The sequence below is a fragment of the Epinephelus fuscoguttatus genome, linkage group LG10, assembly GCF_011397635.1.
Source record: "Epinephelus fuscoguttatus linkage group LG10, E.fuscoguttatus.final_Chr_v1".
NCBI lineage: Eukaryota > Metazoa > Chordata > Actinopteri > Perciformes > Serranidae > Epinephelus > Epinephelus fuscoguttatus.
The window spans coordinates 12,875,609-12,896,355 of NC_064761.1; the positions used below are offsets into that span (position 1 = coordinate 12,875,609).

At 41.5% G+C, this 20,747-nt stretch overlaps 1 pseudogene; it reads right to left on the reverse strand.

Annotated features, from left to right (window-relative positions):
* Positions 1-4,350: 4,350 nt before the first annotated feature.
* On the reverse strand, positions 4,351-5,647 carry LOC125896201 (trace amine-associated receptor 8c-like; annotated as a pseudogene).
* Positions 5,648-20,747: the final 15,100 nt, after the last annotated feature.

A 20,747-nucleotide genomic window follows, 5' to 3' on the forward strand; every position in this document is an offset into this window, starting at 1 on the left:
CTACTTATTTCAAGTGAAAATTTGCTTGAAACAAGTGAAAATTTTCTAAAACAAGTTACTTTTTAGGTGATGAGTCTTCTTTTAAGTGTAATGATATTTGTTTTGACTAGAAATGAGACACATATTCTTGGTATGATTTTGAGTGTTTGCAGTGTGTGTCGGTTGTACAACTGGTTTTCATGTGCATATAAAGTGAAATTTGTGCTTGTCCTGGTAATAATAGACAATTGCCATTTGTCTATTTTGGCAGTTATGTATGTGCAGATCTGTGGGAAATACAATGCTGCCCCCCTGTGATCATCACATGCCCCCCTTACAATATGGTTCTGGAGCCGGGACTGTCCTACACAGACACACGCGACGCGAGTTGATAAAAACTCCTCACCATGCTGGCTGTGTTTACAATGTAGGACTGTTGGGGTGGGTGTCAATCGAAACAAACCAATCACGTCTTGTCTTTTGACAACTGACAAGTGGCTCAACCTCACTCACCTCATCCCTCTCCTCGCAACACTGCGTCGCTAAAAGCTTTTAGCGACCAGCGCCACTAACAGCACTAACAGCGGCTATCAGCTGTGACAGCTGTTGACCCTCGTTTTTTTGAACTCGCCGGTCATGTTGCCTTTTTGCCTTTTTTCAAATGCACCGGCACTTGTGACTGCTTGCTGCTGCTTTTCGTCACTCTACATGCAGGCGGAAACCGGAAATGTTCCTGTATTTTCAAGATGGCGCACGTACACGATGAGACACCGGTCGCAATGTATATGTAAATGAGAATTTCGGAGCTTATGGACCTACTTAGATACGCTGATGGAGGTAAATACACGTGCTAGGCGGACACACTTTTGACTGCAAAATTTGTTTGTCTTAAAGAACAACTGAAATTGTTACACATAGTGTCTTTAATACAGCAAAAATGAAAAATAAGTAAAAAGTAATAAAATACAAAACATGTTAGCTGAGTCCCTTTATAAATTTTAAGAAATTCCACAAAATTTTGAGGAAATAAAAAAATCTTGATATTGACTACATTTTTTTCAGTTCAGGATAACTCTGACTACAGACAGACTCAACATTAAGCAGTTTTACTGTATCAACTCAGATACCCTCCAAAATTAAAGTCCCACATTTGTGCATCTTGAAAGAACTACATTTCAAAAATATTTGACGTTTAAACACTGGTAATTTAAGGTCTGTTCACAGCAAACACCAACAAACTGCAGAGCAAAGTAGCTAAGAATTTGTGAGCACACTGTTATTTCCGTAAATTGTCTATTTATTACCAATGCAGTTCCAACATGGAAAAAACATAAATGTATTGTACTGCACAAGTGGTGCTTCAAAATCTAGTGCTGGTGTTCCTAAAATTTTCAGTTGGGAGCACCATTCCTTATAGCCTCAGTGTGTAAAAATGGTGAGTAACAGTGACATCAGTGGTCAAATTCTAGATTGCAGCGCTCACTCGTGCTCACTGAGTTGTCGTAGGACAAAAAGCCTTGCAGAGTTTTTCGAGTATCTAGCAACGAGGTGAATATTTATTTAGGAATCTAAACCATGTTACGATATGTTATAGCTTACCAGTGAGATATAGGTTATCTGTGAGATATACAGTACAGGCCAAAAGTTTGGACACACCTTCTCATTCAATGCGTTTTCTTTATTTTCATGACTATTTACATTGTAGATTCTCACTGAAGGCATCAAAACTATGAATGAATGCATGTGGAGTTATGTACTTAACATAAAAAGGTGAAATAACTGAAAACATGTTTTATATTCTAGTTTCTTCAAAATAGCCACCCTTTGCTCTGATTACTGCTTTGCACACTCTTGGCATTCTCTCCATGAGCTTCAAGAGGTAGTCACCTGAAATGGTTTTCCAACAGTCTTGAAGGAGTTCCCAGAGGTGTTTAGCACTTGTTGGCCCCTTTGCCTTCACTCTGCGGTCCAGCTGACCCCAAACCATCTCGATTGGGTTCAGGTCCGGTGACTGTGGAGGCCAGGTCATCTGCCGCAGCACTCCATCACTCTCCTTCTTGGTCAAATAGCCCTTACACAGCCTGGAGGTGTGTTTGGGGTCATTGTCCTGTTGAAAAATAAATGATTGTCCAACTAAACGCAAACCGGATGGGATGGCATGTCGCTGCAGGATGCTGTGGTAGCCATGCTGGTTCAGTGTGCCTTCAATTTTGAATAAATCCCCAACAGTTTCACCAGCAAAACACCCCCACACCATCACACCTCCTCCTCCATGCTTCACAGTGGGAACCAGGCATGTGGAATCCATCCGTTCACCTTTTCTGCGTCTCACAAAGACACGGCGGTTGGAACCAAAGATCTCAAATTTGGACTCATCAGACCAAAGCACAGATTTCCACTGGTCTAATGTCCATTCCTTGTGTTTCTTGGCCCAAACAAATCTCTTCTGCTTGTTGCCTCTCCTTAGCAGTGGTTTCCTAGCAGCTATTTGACCATGAAGGCCTGATTGGCGCAGTCTCCTCTTAACAGTTGTTCTAGAGATGGGTCTGCTGCTAGAACTCTGTGTGGCATTCATCTGGTCTCTGATCTGAGCTGCTGTTAACTTGCAATTTCTGAGGCTGGTGACTCGGATGAACTTATCCTCAGAAGCAGAGGTGACTCTTGGTCTTCCTTTCCTGGATCGGTCCTCATGTGTGCCAGTTTCGTTGTAGCGCTTGATGGTTTTTGCGACTCCACTTGGGGACACATTTAAAGTTTTTGCAATTTTCCGGACTGACTGACCTTCATTTCTTAAAGTAATGATGGCCACTCGTTTTTCTTTAGTTAGCTGATTGGTTCTTGCCATAATATGAATTTTAACAGTTGTCCAATAGGGCTGTCGGCTGTGTATTAACCTGACTTCTGCACAACACAACTGATGGTCCCAACCCCATTGATAAAGCAAGAAATTCCACTAATTAACCCTGATAAGGCACACCTGTGAAGTGGAAACCATTTCAGGTGACTACCTCTTGAAGCTCATGGAGAGAATGCCAAGAGTGTGCAAAGCAGTAATCAGAGCAAAGGGTGGCTATTTTGAAGAAACTAGAATATAAAACATGTTTTCAGTTATTTCACCTTTTTTTGTTAAGTACATAACTCCACATGTGTTCATTCATAGTTTTGATGCCTTCAGTGAGAATCTACAATGTAAATAGTCATGAAAATAAAGAAAACGCATTGAATGAGAAGGTGTGTCCAAACTTTTGGCCTGTACTGTATGTTAGGATTGTTTTATTTCTAATTGTTTTGGTAACACAAGCATTAACACAGTAATGCTAAAATAACACGTTTTATGTGATAGTCACGGCACAGTGCAGCAAATATAGGTTGGTACGATTATAATATATGCGTTTCCAGAGTGTTCTTCCACAGGACACAGGGAGATGAGGAAGAGGGAGAGGGAGAGGAAGAAGACCAGGGAGAGGAGGAGGAGACGGTGGCAGCCTTCACAGCAGCGCGAGAGGAATCAACAGATTAGGCTGTAGGCTAGGCTAACCATTTAGCTGTAGCTCTGGGATAACATTAGCCAAGGCTAGGATAACGTTGCAAGTAGTTGCAAACATGAAGCCAAAATGATTTTAAAATATCATATTGAATTACCTGTCCAGCAGAAAGCAAGCAACCTCCGCATCCCTTGTGAAATCCTTCTCCTTCAGGAGTTCTTTCCACCTGGAATAAGCAACGCCGATATTCTCTTGCATTTTGTCCCGTCCTCGCTTATCTGATCTTTTTCTGTTATTTGGTGGCGTGGTTTCCCTCTTACGGGGCAAAACACATGTGGTCCTCCATTTAAAGTGCAACAGAATCATAAAAGTACAAAGCAGGTTCACGCAGAAGCGCCCCAGATTGATCTTCACCTTAACCATCTCCAGTGACGGCAAGTTCTAGGTAAACACAAAGCGCGTATATCCCTTTCGGCCACTGTGTTCAAATAAGGCGACACAAGAGGGCAGCCTCCAGCAGACCGCACCCTGCCTGTGTATATATAGAGCAATCATTCTAAGCCTATGAGAAAGCTTCCATTTGTATGTGAACTGCATTACACTTTAGTAAATATATATTTATGAAAGCAATAGTTGATATTTGCTAATAAACAACCATGTAAATTACACATTGTAACTTTAAGTGGGAAAAAATACTCTGGAGCCTTGTGACAGGAAACCTTTAGTAAATTATTGTGGTTTACACCCAGTATATGTTTCTTTTTGCTGCCCTACCAAAGTAAATACATTTATATGTGATGACATCATGCTTTTACTGTCATGCTTCATTGGTTAGACTGATTTCACTCTCAAAAATAAGTCAGTGTATATACAGTATATTGTTTCTCTACATCATCTTTGCCTCACAGGAACCCGGCTGCAGTATCTGAAGGCTGACAATGACTTTAACCGCTTTTCTAAACCAGGGGTAGAAAAGGGCATAGATCAGAGGATTAAAAGTGGAGTTACAAAAAAAAAGCCAGAGTTGAGCTGATGAATTACCATTTGTGGCGTCCTGACCTGCTATAGAAGGAATATAGTATGGACAGAGACAAAGTATAAACACAAGAAGAGTAATACCTAGAGTTCTAGCAGCCCTCATCTCAGATTTCTTAACAATCACAGTATTTGATTTAATAGTTGAAATTTGAGACCGCATGACACGTGCTTGTGACACAGCCACCACAAACACTCTCATATAGAGAACTATGATCACAGTAACAGGGCCTACAAAGGTCAGAAGCAAGTCTACTGCCCTGAAACGTAATTTATGACAACTACACATTCTTGAGCACAGGAGTTAGACAAATCTATTTGTGAAAAGTGATCTTTAAGAATTATAAGGTTGTAGATAACAGCACATAACCAACACAAAGACACAGAGATTTTAACTCTGCTTAGTGTTATCATGGAGGAATAGCGCAGAGGGTCACAAATAGCCACATAACGGTCCACTGATATGAGCACCATGTTCCCAACAGAAGCAGAGGTAAGGATGAAGCTCGACAACTGTGATAGAGCACATGTGATTTTACCCAGAAACCCACAGGACTGCAGGCTGATGATTGTGGGTGGCATCACTGCGAGGCCCACACACAAGTCAGACACAGCCAGAGAGAGAAGGATGAGATTGGTGGGGGTGTGGAGCTGCCTGGAGAAGGAGATTGTGATTTATAGCTTACTTACCAAATAAATTATATAGATAATTATTTATAATTATATATCAATCAGCTTCACATTATTAAACTATTTACTACAGCAGGTTGATGGTATTATTAAGAAACTGTTCATCATGATTACTGCCATAGAGACACATTTTAACTGAAAAGCATATGAAAGTTAAAATTTAATTCACAAAGAAGAGTACTGACGTCTTTTTAGCATAAAAGACCATCTAAAAAAAACACAGAATCTATCCATGAATTCAACTCATACACAGTAACAGTTGTTATAATTTGATAAAAATGTCTGTGCCTGAAATGGGAGATGGTGATGATGACCAACAAATTGAGCATCACAGTGAGAAGAGTGAGGCAGCACAGCAGTGTTCTGATGAATATGACCTGGGGAGTAACAGGCATTGACCTGCAGGAGGTGTTGAGGGGAGAGATACAGAGGTCAGCTGCTTCCAGTGTCTCCACCATCATCAGAGAAAGTGATTGTGGAATTGAACAGAGAGCTGCTGAGGTCAAGAATCTCTCAGATGACCTTTTCTTGAGATTAGATATTTATCTCTTCATCTCTCCGTTTCCATCATCTACCTTGTTGCCCTCCCTCTGTCTCTTCCTCTTGTTTCTCTCGATACACCTACTCCCATCAGCTAACTTTTCCCATGACACTTGATCTCAACTCCTCCATTACATCATTCACTCCCCCACTCCTTCTTGTCCTCTCTACATCTCCTTCCCTCTTTTAAATTACCACTATCCACTGGGCAATGTCTGCTGTGCATTTGACAAATAAATCCCAAACTATCCTTGATAAATATATAGCTGGATAAACTTAAATTAAAAGTGTTCTAATCGATAAGGTATTTTTTAAGTAAACAAGGGATCAGATGACATAACATGTTAAGTGAAAGGAATAATCACTCTCTGTGTTTTGATGTTACAGCCCAAAACTTAACTGTTTTAGTTCACTGACACTTCTAGTCCATGTTGTTTTCAATGGCAGCAGGCAGCTGTTTTGAGCAAAAAAGGATCAGATAAACCCACTGTATGCTACCTGCCGAGCATCAAACACTTGATCAACAAGCTAGCTAGGTGAACATAGTGGAGCATTAAAGAGTTAAGGAGACAGATATTTTCCTCAGACACTGGTGGGCATCAAATCATTACAAATCATTATAAATGAGAGAAAATATTGGACTTACAATCATTAGGTTGATCAGTGCTGATGCTACTACAAATAGGCCACTGTTTGTTAATGTGTTTACCATATCCATTTGATATGGAGATAATTGATGATGACCTCAAATGTCTTTGTCCTCAACCCAAGGATTTTCCTTAACAAATTACTCTGATTTATTGAATATCAGATTAGTTGGCAAATACAGTGATTCCAAAATGTTAAAACACATTTCCAGTACCCTTGACAAAACTAGTGGCAAAAATAATCAATTAACCCAGGTTAACGACAGCCTGCCCACAGGCCCTGGCATGGTTTACTATATTATTATGATGTGTAAACAACTGCAGTGTTTAAGTGGTTGACGTATACTCATGAGACCTTTGCCATAGCCCACCTACTTCTTTATAATCCATGCCACCACAACGAAAAAATAGGGCCCCAGCCAACCTAGGTGGTAAGCAACCAGACTGGGTGAAGCTTTGGCCTAACCTTGCAGGGGTGAAAAGACAACCAAAAGACATCAAGCACACCATATTTTGTGGGTCATCAAGGAGCATAGACACATGTTGGTGTATCACGTACAGAAGGGAACACAGCTGATATACACCCAACCCTTTTCACCAGTCCTGTGTTGTTCCAACAAGCACAGACCCTGAAAAGGAGCCCAACATGTACAAGAGATAGAACCATATGAACAGACAGGGCATAGACTAGGGATGTAATGATATGGGAAATTTGATATCTCAATTATGGTGACCAAATTATCACGGTAAACGATAACGATAGCGATATTTTTTAAGCGCTATAAAATGTCCAAAAAATAGATACATTGAAATAACTTCACTAAATCTTGTAACTTCCTCATCATATCAAAATCTTAACAGCCAAAATCTTATATTAAAATGAAACTTTCACATTAAAGGGGCAAGGGATTGGCACAGCAACAGAAAAAATTATTTTAAATTAACAAAATATGTAAACACATTACAGGAGCAAAGCTTATTTGTCTGGTGCATTTTAACAGTCAGCAAAATATGTAAACAATTTATATTAATTATTTATTTATTAGCACGAGAGGAAAAATATATATAAAACAAAACAATGCAAGAGTAGAACAAAAGACATACAATATATAGAATAGATATCACAGATGTGCAGGAGAAACCAAAAAAAAACCTAATGGCAATGGTCATCATTACACAGAATATTTTACACATTAGAAGTCTGCATGTGAGTCAGAGGATTACCTGTATGAGAAATGGAGTGCATGCTCTCAGTCAAAGGTTAACACGGCAGTGTTTTATGTTGTTTCCTTGAGCTTATGTCGAGAAAGCATAACTGGCCGTCTATATCGATTCTAGCTCGCCATACAATAACCATAATCATAGTGATTCAATCATAGTTGATCTTAGTTAGCATTACGTTACGTCGGTTTATATTCTGTCGGCTCCACTCAGTGTTTTGCCATTAGCTATTCAGCTAGTATTAGCTCCTAAACGAAAACGGAAAACCTAGTCGCCGTTTAGGAGGACAGATACGGCTCAAATGCCCCGTATACGTCGAGAGTTACACATTATGACAATCTTAGTAAAACCGAAGTCCCTCACACAATAACTGACGTTTGCATGGCATAACTTGGCATTGGCTGTAAAGCTATGGATGATGGTCACGGAGATGAGCCAGCAGATTTGTAGTGTTGCTACACTTCGCAACTTTCTTTCTGCATGTTCTGCACACAGGATAGTTGTCCTCCACCAGCTGTCCCTCGGCATTCTTCAGAAACCCAAAGTACGCCCAGAACTCAGACTTTGTGCGTTTAGTTTGGGGGGAAAATGTCCTGAGTGTCGCTGTCACCACCTTCCGTCATGTTTTCATTCTTTGTGTTTACACGCTACGCATTCACGCAGCGCCTGCATCGCGAGACTTGAATGAGGCTGTTATTACATATCCTGATAATCCACCACGATAATGCAATTAATTTAAACCTAAACGGTCGTTCTTACCGTGTAAAAATTAACCGAGATTTACAGTAATATCGGTAATCGTTACATCCCTAGCATAGACTATGACAATGCCATACCTATGTCCTCAACACTCACCCCACTGAACAAGGCTGTCGACACTGCCACACCACATGTGGAGTGTTGGCAAACCACACTGGGAGGGTCACTGTCTGCCTGTCTATAGGCTTGGAAGATGCACTCACAAAGCTGTCTCACAAGGTCCTTCTTGGAAAGGGCTTTACTGGTACACAAACAGCTGTTCAGTGTGTCTGATAGGTGCACGAACTCCTTATGTTCTTAGGAACAAAGGAGGGATTTGGTCCAAGAGAAACCCCACTGTGGTCACCATAAAGAAGCAATCAACTGGGGTGCACTGTTAGGGCAGTTAGTTTACACACTGCCTTAGCTGAGGTCAATGCAAACGGCAGAGCTGTCTTGAATGACAATACCTTCAGAGAGGAGCGCTCCAGTGGCCTGAAGGGTTCCTTCACCAAGGCCCTCGAGCACCAATGGCAGGTCCCTTTGCAGGGAGGAAGCACGCATCAACTGGCATTGCTTCCTGATCCCCTGCAAGAGCCACTTTACGAGAGAGAGGGCAAAGACTGGTCTGTCACCAAAACCCTCATGGGTGGAAATGATGGCTGCCGTGTACGCATTAATAGTGGCATATGACATCCCTCTATCCATCAAACAATGCAAGAAGCAAAGAGCCAACTGCACACAACAGGGGATCTAGCCTCCTTTTCTTACACCAGCATTGGAAACTCAACCACTTTGCCTTGTAACGGGCAGAGGGGAACCCCACTCTCACTGCCTGGATGGTCTGCTCTACACAGACAATCCAGCCCTCCTCAGCCTGTCCGTCTAAGGAGTCAGCCTCTCAGTTGGAGAGGTTACTCAACAACTGCTCCTGACTCACTCTGTCCAACAGGTGAGAGGTGAGATGGAGGGGCAGAAAGATGTGGAGCAGTTTTCATGGCCATGGCACACATGCAAACATGTCCACCTCCAGGGGGGTTGCCATGTAGTGCCAGGGAGAACCATGGCGGGCAGTAGGTGTGGTGTTGACTGGTGAACAGATACACTTTTGCTTTCCCGAACCAAGTCCAGATCTGTCTCACCACCTCAGGGTGAAGCCTCCACTCATCTGGTAGGGGACAAGTCCTCAACATGAGGTTGGCACCCCTGTTTTACAGTGTGGGAACGTGAAGAGCCTTCAGAAACAACAAGTGCTCTGAGGCCCACAACCACAGGCTCTCCACTATCCTAAACAGGGCAGCAGACTGAACTCCTCCCTGCCTGTTGAGGTAGGCAACTGCGGTGTAGTTGTCAGTGTTCACCAACATGTGCTTTCCCTGAAATGTTGAAAAACCCAATACACTGCCTGTAGCTTGGGAAGGTTGACGTGTCAGACCTCCATCAGAGGCCACACACCACCTTATGCTCTCCCCAGGCAGGTCCCTCCCCACCCTATCAGGGATACATCTGTGAACACTGCGACATAGGAGGTCACTCGTCCCTGCAGTAGTTGTGGAGACCCCAGTATCTCAGGTTGTCCCATACTGAGGAGGGAATGGAAACCAAGTGTTGCTTGTGCTTCTTAGCATCTAATTGAAGGTCAAGCAAACCCCCTCTGCAGGTGCCGCATGCGCAATCGCCCCCGACTGTACCACCAGATGGGCTGCTGCCATGAATCCAAGCACCCACATTATGGTTAGCACCATCACCGTAGCACCAAGCTGCAGTTTGCAAACTGCTTGCTGCAGGGCTATCCTCTGTGTTTTGACAGAGTGGCCTGAATGTGTTGAGCACAGTCCCCAGATACTTCATCCACAGGTGTGGTAGGTGCTAAACTTCCTAACCCTCACTCGAAAGTCTCAAAGCGTAATTGGGTGCCGGTCCAAAAAATTACAGCAAGGCAGAAAAACCCGACAGCACTCACTAATAAGTATAATACTTTTTAATATAGTGGATTGCACAGCAGCAGTTGAACGGATGCGTTTCAGCTCATAGCCGTCCTCAGCATTAAATGGTTTGTGGGCGTGTGTCCTTTTTAACAGAAACCAGCTGGTTCAGATTTACATTTAAAACAATACAATATGGATCATTCATAAATGCAACCTCAGTGATACATCAAAGTCTAAATATAATACAAAAAAATAGAATAATAGAAAATCTTGAAGCACAACATACAATACAATATCAAAAGACAGACCAAAATATATTTACAAAGTTTCTTACATATATATTTATATATATATATATATATATATATATATATATATATATATATATATATATACAATTACAATGGCAACACTTTTTTACACTTTGAGACTTTTGAGTGAGCACGCCAAGTTTGCTGAAGACTTATCTCCATACACAACAGTACTAGCCAGCCGGCCGTGACCTCCTCAAGATCGCGGCAACGTTGACACATCGCTGAAACGGGCCGAAGCTGTCAACAAGGTATCTATTGTATATGATATCTATGGGTCACGTTACCACACACCTAAACACAGGAACACGTCACACCAGGCACAGATAAGAGTGACGCGGAAAGTTTGAGAGAAAATGGTGGACGTGGCCTCCTGGGGGATCACGTTACCACAGACCTAAAATGGTGGATGCAAACATGTCACCAGGTACTGATAAGAGTGAGGCGGGAGATTAGAGCAAGAAAATGGTCATATAACTGCTGGCCCCATGTGCTCCTTTAAAGTACACACAAGATGGTGTCCTGTGGGATCAAACACACTGTATGCTCTAACAAAGTAGCTGCGCTGACATGTGTGTGTGAAGACTGTGGTAATGGCTACCTCTCATAAGGAGCTGCTAACTAACGGCAGGTTATCAACCAAATGAATTCCAAATTTTGGAATTTTGGAAGTGATTTACACCTTGGTAACAACTACTGGACCGATGTAGGCCTGCCACGCTTCCTTTGTTCTCAGACTCACTGGTTTTGTGAAGGCTTCTGTAAAACATGTGGCAGAGGTCCAAACACAGCTGTGACATGTCAATCACAACAGCGTCGGCCTCTAGTGTGACATAAAACATATGTGTCAGCAGTGTTTTATAAACAGTAAACAATGTTATATGGTGGATGATCTTGTCCTCTGTTCGGAGGGTATGGAGTTCCAAGATCTCATTGTTTTCCCAATTCACAGACATTTACGGCTGCTCTTCTCCTTTACTGAGTTAGCCGCTAGCTGCTAGCAGCCCCTTTTTAAATCTTTCACGGTGGGTCACTCGCATAATCAAAATGTCACACCTGTTCTGGCCATGATCCCACCCTGTTTATACAGACACCATTTCTGCACTGTCACTACCTCCACTGCCAGCTCAAAGGCAACACAACTCTGTACCTCCATTTCACAATCATACATTATATACAGAACAGCAAGGCAGCAAAATGGCACAATATTCCCACCTTGAACTGGCAATGTAAAAGGGGCTTATGTTATTCGTGGTTAAACACTTAAAAATAATGTAGTACGGTTGGCTGGGTTACCGTTAAAGGTCAGTCCACCTTAAGAAGGCCTGATTAGGGTTGAATGGGCTCCAGGTGTCGCTCATTCATGCTACCCTATACACCCAGCAAATTCTCAGGCTGCAAAGTCACTGCTCCTTATTGCTGTGGTGAGTTGTTGGAGGGTACATTCAAGCTGTGTTCTTTTGTTTGTTTGATTGCTATGGTTTGGTTTCCTGCATGTGGCCTCTAAAATGTATTGGTGTTTTAATGTCGTAGGCCAGATTTTCCCTTGATGGCCAGCACACTCCCTGGTTTGGATGAGGTGAATGTCTGGTCCTGCCATTAGTGAGAGCTGATTTAACTCTTTTTCATGACCGTCAAGGTAATACTCCCGACACCCTCCTTCAATTAGCATCAAATACATCAAGGGTTTTTTGGGTAATTGTCTTTTTCTCCTTGTTTTCTTGCAGTGCTGGGTGCTTTTGCCTAGGGATTATATTTTAATGCACTTATCTTATGTGACTGACCAACTGCCCATTTAATGCTTTTTTTTCTTTGTCCTTGCTTTTAGGCTGAAATTTGACTGAAGATGGGAGGGTTGAGGCCTATTGATAGGGCCATTGATGTTTCCACGCAAGCCACGTTGTTCTCCTACACAGGGGGCCACCAGGAATTTTGGGCCCCATGAAAAAAAAATGAATCGGGCCCCCTTTGCACAGCTGTTGTCACCACATCTCTAGGACCTAATTGACCCATTAAAAGCTTTACATAACTCTACCTTTGAAGGCTTGCAACTGTCTTGCTTTTTGTAGCTCAATACTACCAGTATCCCAATTCCTATCTTAACCCTCAATCTTAACCCTCAGTCTCAAAAATCCGTGTTCCCGCGAAGTGCTAGTGCTGTCCCGATTCTCAGAGTGTTGAGTTGAGGGTCAAGAATAAGGGCTGTATGGCCCTCACTTTTAAGATTTTCCAGGACCACCCTTGGCAATAAGTACTATCCCAGAATCCTTTGCGTATCATCCGCCGAGCTCAGCTGAACCCAAGTACAGACGATTCAGTCAATGCAAGATGGCGGCGACAAGCGTAAGGAAGCAGAGTTATCAGTGTGAGTATTTTCCTTGTTAATAGTTGTTTTAAAATTATGATAACCATTGCATTATCTTAGTTTAACGTCATTTTATGGACTATAGACCTCTTTGTAGTGTAACACACATATTATTTGGTAGCGGGCAACGGCTTGCCTGCCCCGCCGCACGTAACCCCGGTTCTCTGATAACCGAGTATGCTGTCATTCAGTTACAAAAAGTCATTTTTCTCAGTGATAATGTAGTTGTTAAGTTGTTTTAATATATGTGAAATGTTTGCATCAACATTTTTGTAAGATGACAGGACGGTGTCATCTCCTGTAGCTGTAACAGGGTAGACTTGTATCGTTTGGTTGCAGTGATTTATTTTATTTATGATTTGACCACCCAGTGTGTGTGTGAGAGTGCAGTGGTTAGTGGGTGTGGTTTCCATGTTTGGAGAATTGCTGTGGTGATGAGCTGATGGCATGCAGGTGTGATGGGTGTTACCTCCTAATTTGCTGAGTACTTATCAGACACACACAAACAGAGACAGTTTGTTCATTTCGGCTGTGAATCTCCTCTGCAGTTTGGGTGTGCTGAGAGGGCTGCTGGGTCTACCACACGGCTGGGTCAAGTTGGAGAGCTGCCTGGTCAAGCAGAACTACTAGAAGCGTCGTGCAACGCCGGACCTGACCAGCCACATAACAGTGACCAGATACAGATACACCGACCTTGTTGTAAGAATATCGGCTTCGCCATACACAAGGACAGCACACCCGGCCACAGACATTTATTCCCCCTCTCAACTGAACTGGCTTCCAGACCCATTTTATCTATTTTCTCCCCTAACTTGGGCCCCCATTTTTAACTTTTTTTAATCTACTGAATTGTTAATAAAATTACTTGCAAATTTCAGCTTGTTCAGCCGTAGAGTCTGCAGCTGGTAATGTTACAGCTGCAGGTTAACGTTAGAGATTGTATTATCTGGTGACTTTCTGCTGAATAAGTTACGTCGGTTGTTGTGGTACAGGTTATTTGGTTGAATATCAACTTATAACCCAAAGAGTGAAACATTAAACGTGGATGAAAGTCACCAGATAACACTTGTGTGACTGTGTGAACAGCCTCACCAGTTCTGCTGGATGTTGACTACAGTATTCATTGTGATAATACTTGCAATACTGCATGAAACTAAACTAATAACGAATATCTGACAGGTAGCCCAAAAAAAATAAAAAATAAAAGAAAGTAATGTTGTTATCTCTGTTTCATTTCAGGGCCACCAGACAAAACACAAGCCCTGATTCATTTCAGGGCCACCAGTGAAGACAAGTTTACAAAAAGCAAGCAGGCTCCAAAAAACTATGCAAGTGAGTAATTTGTAACTTGTGAACTGTTCATATTCATAACATAATTCTCAGTCACAACAGCAACTGTTCCCCTAATGATCAAGCATTCTGTTTCAATATGAAATCAGCACAGCTGCAGACAGCATTGTTGTTTGGTAACTTAAACTTTAACTTTTACTGCCAAAAACAAGTAAAAACAAATATCATTCATTTTATTACTATATTTGAAAAAAAAAAAACATTTTTAATGAGGATGGTTTAATAATTTTATATTAATTTCTACCTATTTTTGGAGCCCCTGTCAGTCAGGGGCCCTTGGAATAGTCCTAACTTTTCTCCCCTACACACAGGAGACGTTTCGGTAAATTGTAATCTGCAGCCTCACTGCTAGATGCCACTTAATCCTACACAGTTGACTTTTAACATCAAGTGTCTTAATAATTTCCAAAACAACAGGTCCTTGATTTCAGACAGACGTAGACAAAAGCAGCTTTCTCACTTGTAGCCAGCAACCATCAATATTTGCTGCCGAAATTACACCTGTTGCTAGATTTCATCAGCTGCAGTTAGCTAGCGTACTAAGCTAATGGTTGGCTTTTTTATTGTTTCCAACTAACTCGTTTTAAAACAAGAATCATATAAATATGACCAGGAACAGTACAGACAGAGGAGACATTGGGGGTATCAGAGGTAAAATTCCTTGTTACCAAACTTATTGATTCCCATTTCAAAAAAATTACAGCTGAACAATGGGAATTGTTGAAAAGAGGTTCCCCTGAAGATGCAACAAAAGTCGGGATGGCAGATCTGCTTAGGGACATAATTAGAACTGTGGCAGAAGCCATTTTGACGTGTAAGAGTAGAAATACAACTTGAGGAGGGTGTTAAGTCCAGTCTGTGCGACACACTCTCCACTGGGTTTGCAGAGGCACGAGCTTCAAATGTTTGATGGGCTTGATCATGACAGAGGTTGCAGAAAGTGTCAAATCTGCACTCTTCACCACTATGTCCACTGCAGAGCCTGTAATTCATCAGCGCATCACTCGTCCTTGTAGGCTTAATGCCTTGATTGATCATGCCTGCAAAATGTTAAAGGCATTCACAGCTAAGACAAAAACTATCTTCTCACCTCGGGCCACGTAGGCAGAGAAGTCAGACTACCTCCCAGCTGACGCCAGAAGCGGCAGCAGACGTTGAATCTCTGCTTAGGATAGTGATGAATTCCATCAATGAAGCTCTTTTGGATGACTTACCGGACCATAAGTATGACCTGCTGGACTCTGAAAGCTCTCTGGATATTACAATTGTTGCAGACTTGATTGTTATGTCATTGTCTGAAATGGAGAGTTCCGAAGAGACAGTTGTTGCAGGCCCAAGTCCACTCTCTAAACAGAAACAGGACTTAAAGAAAGGAACAGGGTATAAGATTGTCTTTTTTTTTACTAAGCACTCTGGTATAGCACTAGTGCATCCTATTTTAGCAAAACTAAAGACCAAATTTTGCCAGAACTCCAGAGTTTCAAAGCAGAGAGTCAATGCAGATGCTTATAATCAATGTTAAAGCACTACTTATGAAAGAGGATGGTGAACAAACACAGGCTGGAGAGGACATTGTGTGTTTCACGAGCTTCAAAATATGTCCAGAGGGGAAACCCTCATATTCATACAGGAATTCAGTGATCTCCTGTACAGTTATATTACAAATGGGGTAATGCCCAAGCCTATCCCAGAACCAGCTAGAAATAGAAGTAGGAGAAGCAGGACAGTGTCAGTTCCTCCAGGACATGCTGACATGTACATGGAAATTAGGAACCAAATATGGCGTTTCCTGGGACTGATGAGCTGGTGGCTGAACACTCAGGTTGTCAGCCACAGTGAAAAGACAGCACTTGCTATCGTGGGCACTGAGTCACTGCCGCAGACACAGTTAGAAGAGCTCATCGTCATTGAGGAGTGCGAACCAATGGAAACTGACAAAGTATCTGGCAAAATGTTTAAAAAACCTTGACAAGGCCATTTTCCAGGACCTGTGTAAAAAGGTGGGGCAGTGCAAAAAATGTTAAAATGCTAAACACCATGACTTTACATTAACCAGACACTGAAAATGTTGTTGGCTCCTGTTTCCATGGTCATCTGATGTCACCAGACAGAAGTCGAAATACCATCTGCAGGTTCTTCTCCTCCGTAAGAAGGGCCATCTCCAACGTCTGCAGGCCGAGAGATAGGGGTGGTGTTATGTAAGTAAAATGTTGTGTGTTGTCTCCGGGTGCTCTGCGTTTGTCCCACAGTCAGTAAGTATAAACATCTACTAAATTACTCATAGAAAAAGAAAAATATCTGAAGACGCATATTTATTTGGAAGTAAAATTTTGTCTTGGATCTCTTTTTTTCCTTCAAAATAAATGCAATAAACAGCTCTAATCCTGCCTCACATCCAGGTTGCCATCTCCACCACTGGCCTCTGCCCTACATCACAAAAGGAAACACAAATGGAGCAGGGGTTTCCCAGATGTGGGGCAGGACTTAAGCTCTCAGGGTCAAGGAAAAAAATGTCAGAGGTCTCTTTTTTTCCCTCAAAATGAGTCCAGTAAAGAGCACTACTCCTGCCTCATATCCAGGTTAATGTCTCCTCCTCAAATAATAGATGAATAAAAAATAAATGATTCGATTCTGCTTATCTCTCTCATCATTTGCTGTAAGAACTGCCAGTATTATATGAAATTCTGCTGATTGTTGATTCTGCCATCTCACAAGTTGAAATTTGACGGTTTCATAGAGGTGGTGCTCAAAGAATAAACAAGCAATATCTATATCTATAACATGCCATTTTATTTTTTACATTTTCCCAATGAATGACACTCTTCATTCATTTCTTACTTTTTTGAAAATGGTGCTAATTATGCAAAGGGACACATAGATGCTGCCAAACAGCAGTGACTGCTTTATACTTTTACTGTAGGCTACCTGTGATCTTGCATAAGCAACCATATAGCGTCCTTGTATTTTCATTTGTTCTGTTGAAATTCCACAGAAATGAGTCACAGAGTGTGATAATTTATAGCATGAACCAGAACCCTATATCAGTAACTCATGTGGGTATAAAATTACAATTCCCATTTTGTAAAATTCACAATTTCACAAAAAATAATCCTACAAATAAAAAAGAAATAATTAAAGGGGGCAATAAAAAAAATTAACTGCTGCTTTAATGTCAGCAAAGATGTATTGATCAGATTTTCCCACTGTTAGTTTCGTTAAATAAAAGACACTCAATTACATTTGACCTTTTATTTAACTAGTGCAGTGCCCATTCAACACCTGCCTTTTTCAGATCAGGAACTTTAACTGCTTGGCCTGTTGTGGTGCTGCTTGCAGGTTTCTCAAGAACATTCATCCAGACACTTCACTCTCAACACTACACTTCTCTGGGTCTCGAGCAACGGTTAAGGTCAGTGTGACCTCACAAAACATGTTGTTGGCTATAACTCAATAATTCCTAAAATGATGAAGTAATGATGTTTCATATCCAAAAGGTCAAAGTCAGCTTCACTGTCATATCGCAATATTCTGCATTAAACACTTTCCTGGCCATTACTCGACGTCATATGTTTTGAACAGAAGGGGAGACATTTGGTCAGATATTGAACTGGTGACACTAATCTTGAAACTGTGCTTATTGTAAAGATCGTCTGTGTTGCCGGGTGGGGGGGAAGATGTGTGTGAAGCATCCATGTTTTCACAGACATGAATGTGAACTGTAAGAGAAACTTGACTGGTGCATTGAGTACCTTTTAAACTTCATATTGGCTCACAAAACTAGGTTCTATGTGTGACATTTGTATATTGGGCATGGTTACATTAAATTCTGAGTCTTTGTAAATGGCAGTGTTATAAATGAAACTGTGGCGGACAGCACTGGTGTGTCATGTGTTCAAAGTGTACATCAAAGTGAGGTTTCAAATGTTACAAAATTAACTTAATAAGGCAGAACAAAAGTGCACTCTGGTCTGTTGTCCACTTCCCTTTGTTTTGATCTATGGTTTTGGCCCTGTGACGCAATTTTGGAATAAGTGAGCCAACACACCAAAACAGCCCATACAGTTTTGAGGATACAGCGTTCCCTGTTTACATCATGTTTTGATGAGGGGAACAAATGATGTGTTAATGTTAAACAGTGTTTTTCTCTCACCTTTGATTGGAGAAATGCCCCTGTGGTTTGAAACCTCATTAACTATCATAAAGGTGTGAACAAACTGCGATGCAACATGGCCCATAGTAAGCTGTATAATGACATGTTTCTCAGTTTAGGGAATATAAATTCTCTTTGGCATTTGTGAGTTAATCAGTACTGAATTTGTGTGTATGTGGTGCAGTGCAGTATAAGCTAATTGAGGTCACATCTAAATCTGTTACAACATGTCTCAAAGTGTCTCTCCTCGTTGTTTGACTTTATTTTTTGTGCATCATCTATGATAAAAATAAATAAATAAAATAAAGCACAAATTATTCTTTGCAAAATTTTACAACTCCAAAAATCATTTGTAGGCTCTCTCAGAAATAAAACAAATTACCTACGCTATTATAGTTATCTTTTTTCCTTTACTTTTATAGAAAACATACACATTCTGCCCTTGCAATAAAAATAGTTGAGTCCAACCAATGTACTTGTCTATTAATTCGGCTTCATTCAATATAAAAATTTTGATTTTAATTTTCTATACTTTATTAGTCCCATAGGGGAAATTCAATTTTTCACTCCGTTGTCATATGCATATGTACACACAGGCCCGAAATACACACACATGAACAAACAGGACCTATACATGCATTAAATGGAGAGATGTCAAAGTGAGGGGGCTGCCCGTGCACAGGCGCCCCACGAGCAGTTGGGGATTCAGTGCCTTGCTCAAGGGCACCTTGGCAGTGCCCAGGAAGTGAACTGGCACCTCTCCAGCTACCAGTCCACGCTCCATATTTGGTCTGGATGGGGATTTGAATCGGTGACCCCGCGGTTCCCAACCCAAGTCCCTATGGACTGAACTACTGCCGCCCAAACTGAGCTATGTTCAAGTTTAGTTCACAACAAGGAAACAATATGAAGAAATGTAGAATTTGAGGGTCCTTACATGTTTCCTTATTTAAACTCATATTTGGTGTAAAATTGAAAAAAAAAAGAAAGTTGCTTGTAATGACAATTGCATGTCAGTTTAGAAGACATATGACCTGAAGACTTGCAAAGTAACCTTTTAGGGTGTTAAACATATTTAGGAATGCATCAAAACTGCAATATCAACATATAGTAATTTAAACAGTCACATCAATGAAATATTAGTGAACCCCAAGTGAAATGTGCTGGAGCCAAAACCAAGACCACGTTTACGTCTTGCATTCATCTCAATGAAAACTTTAGTTCAGCTTCTTAGGTCACATTAAGTGAACAAGGGAAAACGCTTTCTGCCCTACTGGTTGGAAAACCCATACAAATGCACCAGCAAACCTTGATCACTCATTTTAGATGTTTGACAACGTGTGTATGCAGTTATGCAAGTTTAAAAACTTCAAAATAGAAAACTGGAGAAATGAAGACATAGGCGACAGGTACTTTGGACTGATGCAGCTTCGCTCCGTGGAATGAGAAAACAAGAGAGACCGCCGAAGAAGAGGGTCAGCTGGGGAAGCACTGAGCCACGCAAGTGTTTTTTTTCCTACGATGGCGAAGGCAAGACCCGCCCTACTCTGCCTTACTTTGCCTCCGATTGACTTCACCTGACATTCTTACACTAACCCTAACCAATCCCATTCCTTATGACTAAACCTAACCAATCCAGCCAAAAAAGGCAATGACTACTAACCTGTCAGAGAGAGAGTAGGGTATGCCATGCATTTGCCTGCTGGTGACATTAATGCTACTTTCCAGGCAAGTTTCTGAGCCCGTAAGTCACCACTTCAAGTCACGACTCATGACTTCATAGCGTTCAAGGCAAGTCACACCAAATTGTCAAACCAACATGGCGGACCATGCGGGGTTTATGTTTGTTTATGATCACTTGTATCGCCAAAGGTGCTGGTTTCTTGCGTATTGGTGCGAAACGGAGGAGGAGAAATGGCGCATAAGGTCACAGATGCTATTATACTTTTTATTTTACATTATCTGTGTGTTTGGAAACCTTTTTTGTATTGATTTATAAGTATTGAAAAAAACTGGACTGCACTGGAAACTAGCTGTTAGAGCGGCTGCCAATAATGCGTTAACATTAGCAGATTTAACGTTAACATTAGAGCTATTTCTCACTAACTGGAGAAATGAAGACACCCCCTAACCTAGCCACCTTACCTAACTGTTTAGTCCCTCCCACTTAGGAAAACATGCAAGGAGTCAGGAGTTAGGAGTGAAGAGCGAGGATTGCTGATGAAGAGGCATGAGACTGCCTTACTCTGAAGCATCACCTAAAGCGACATCCTTTTCTGATGACGGCAACACAGCTGGATCTGCTGCA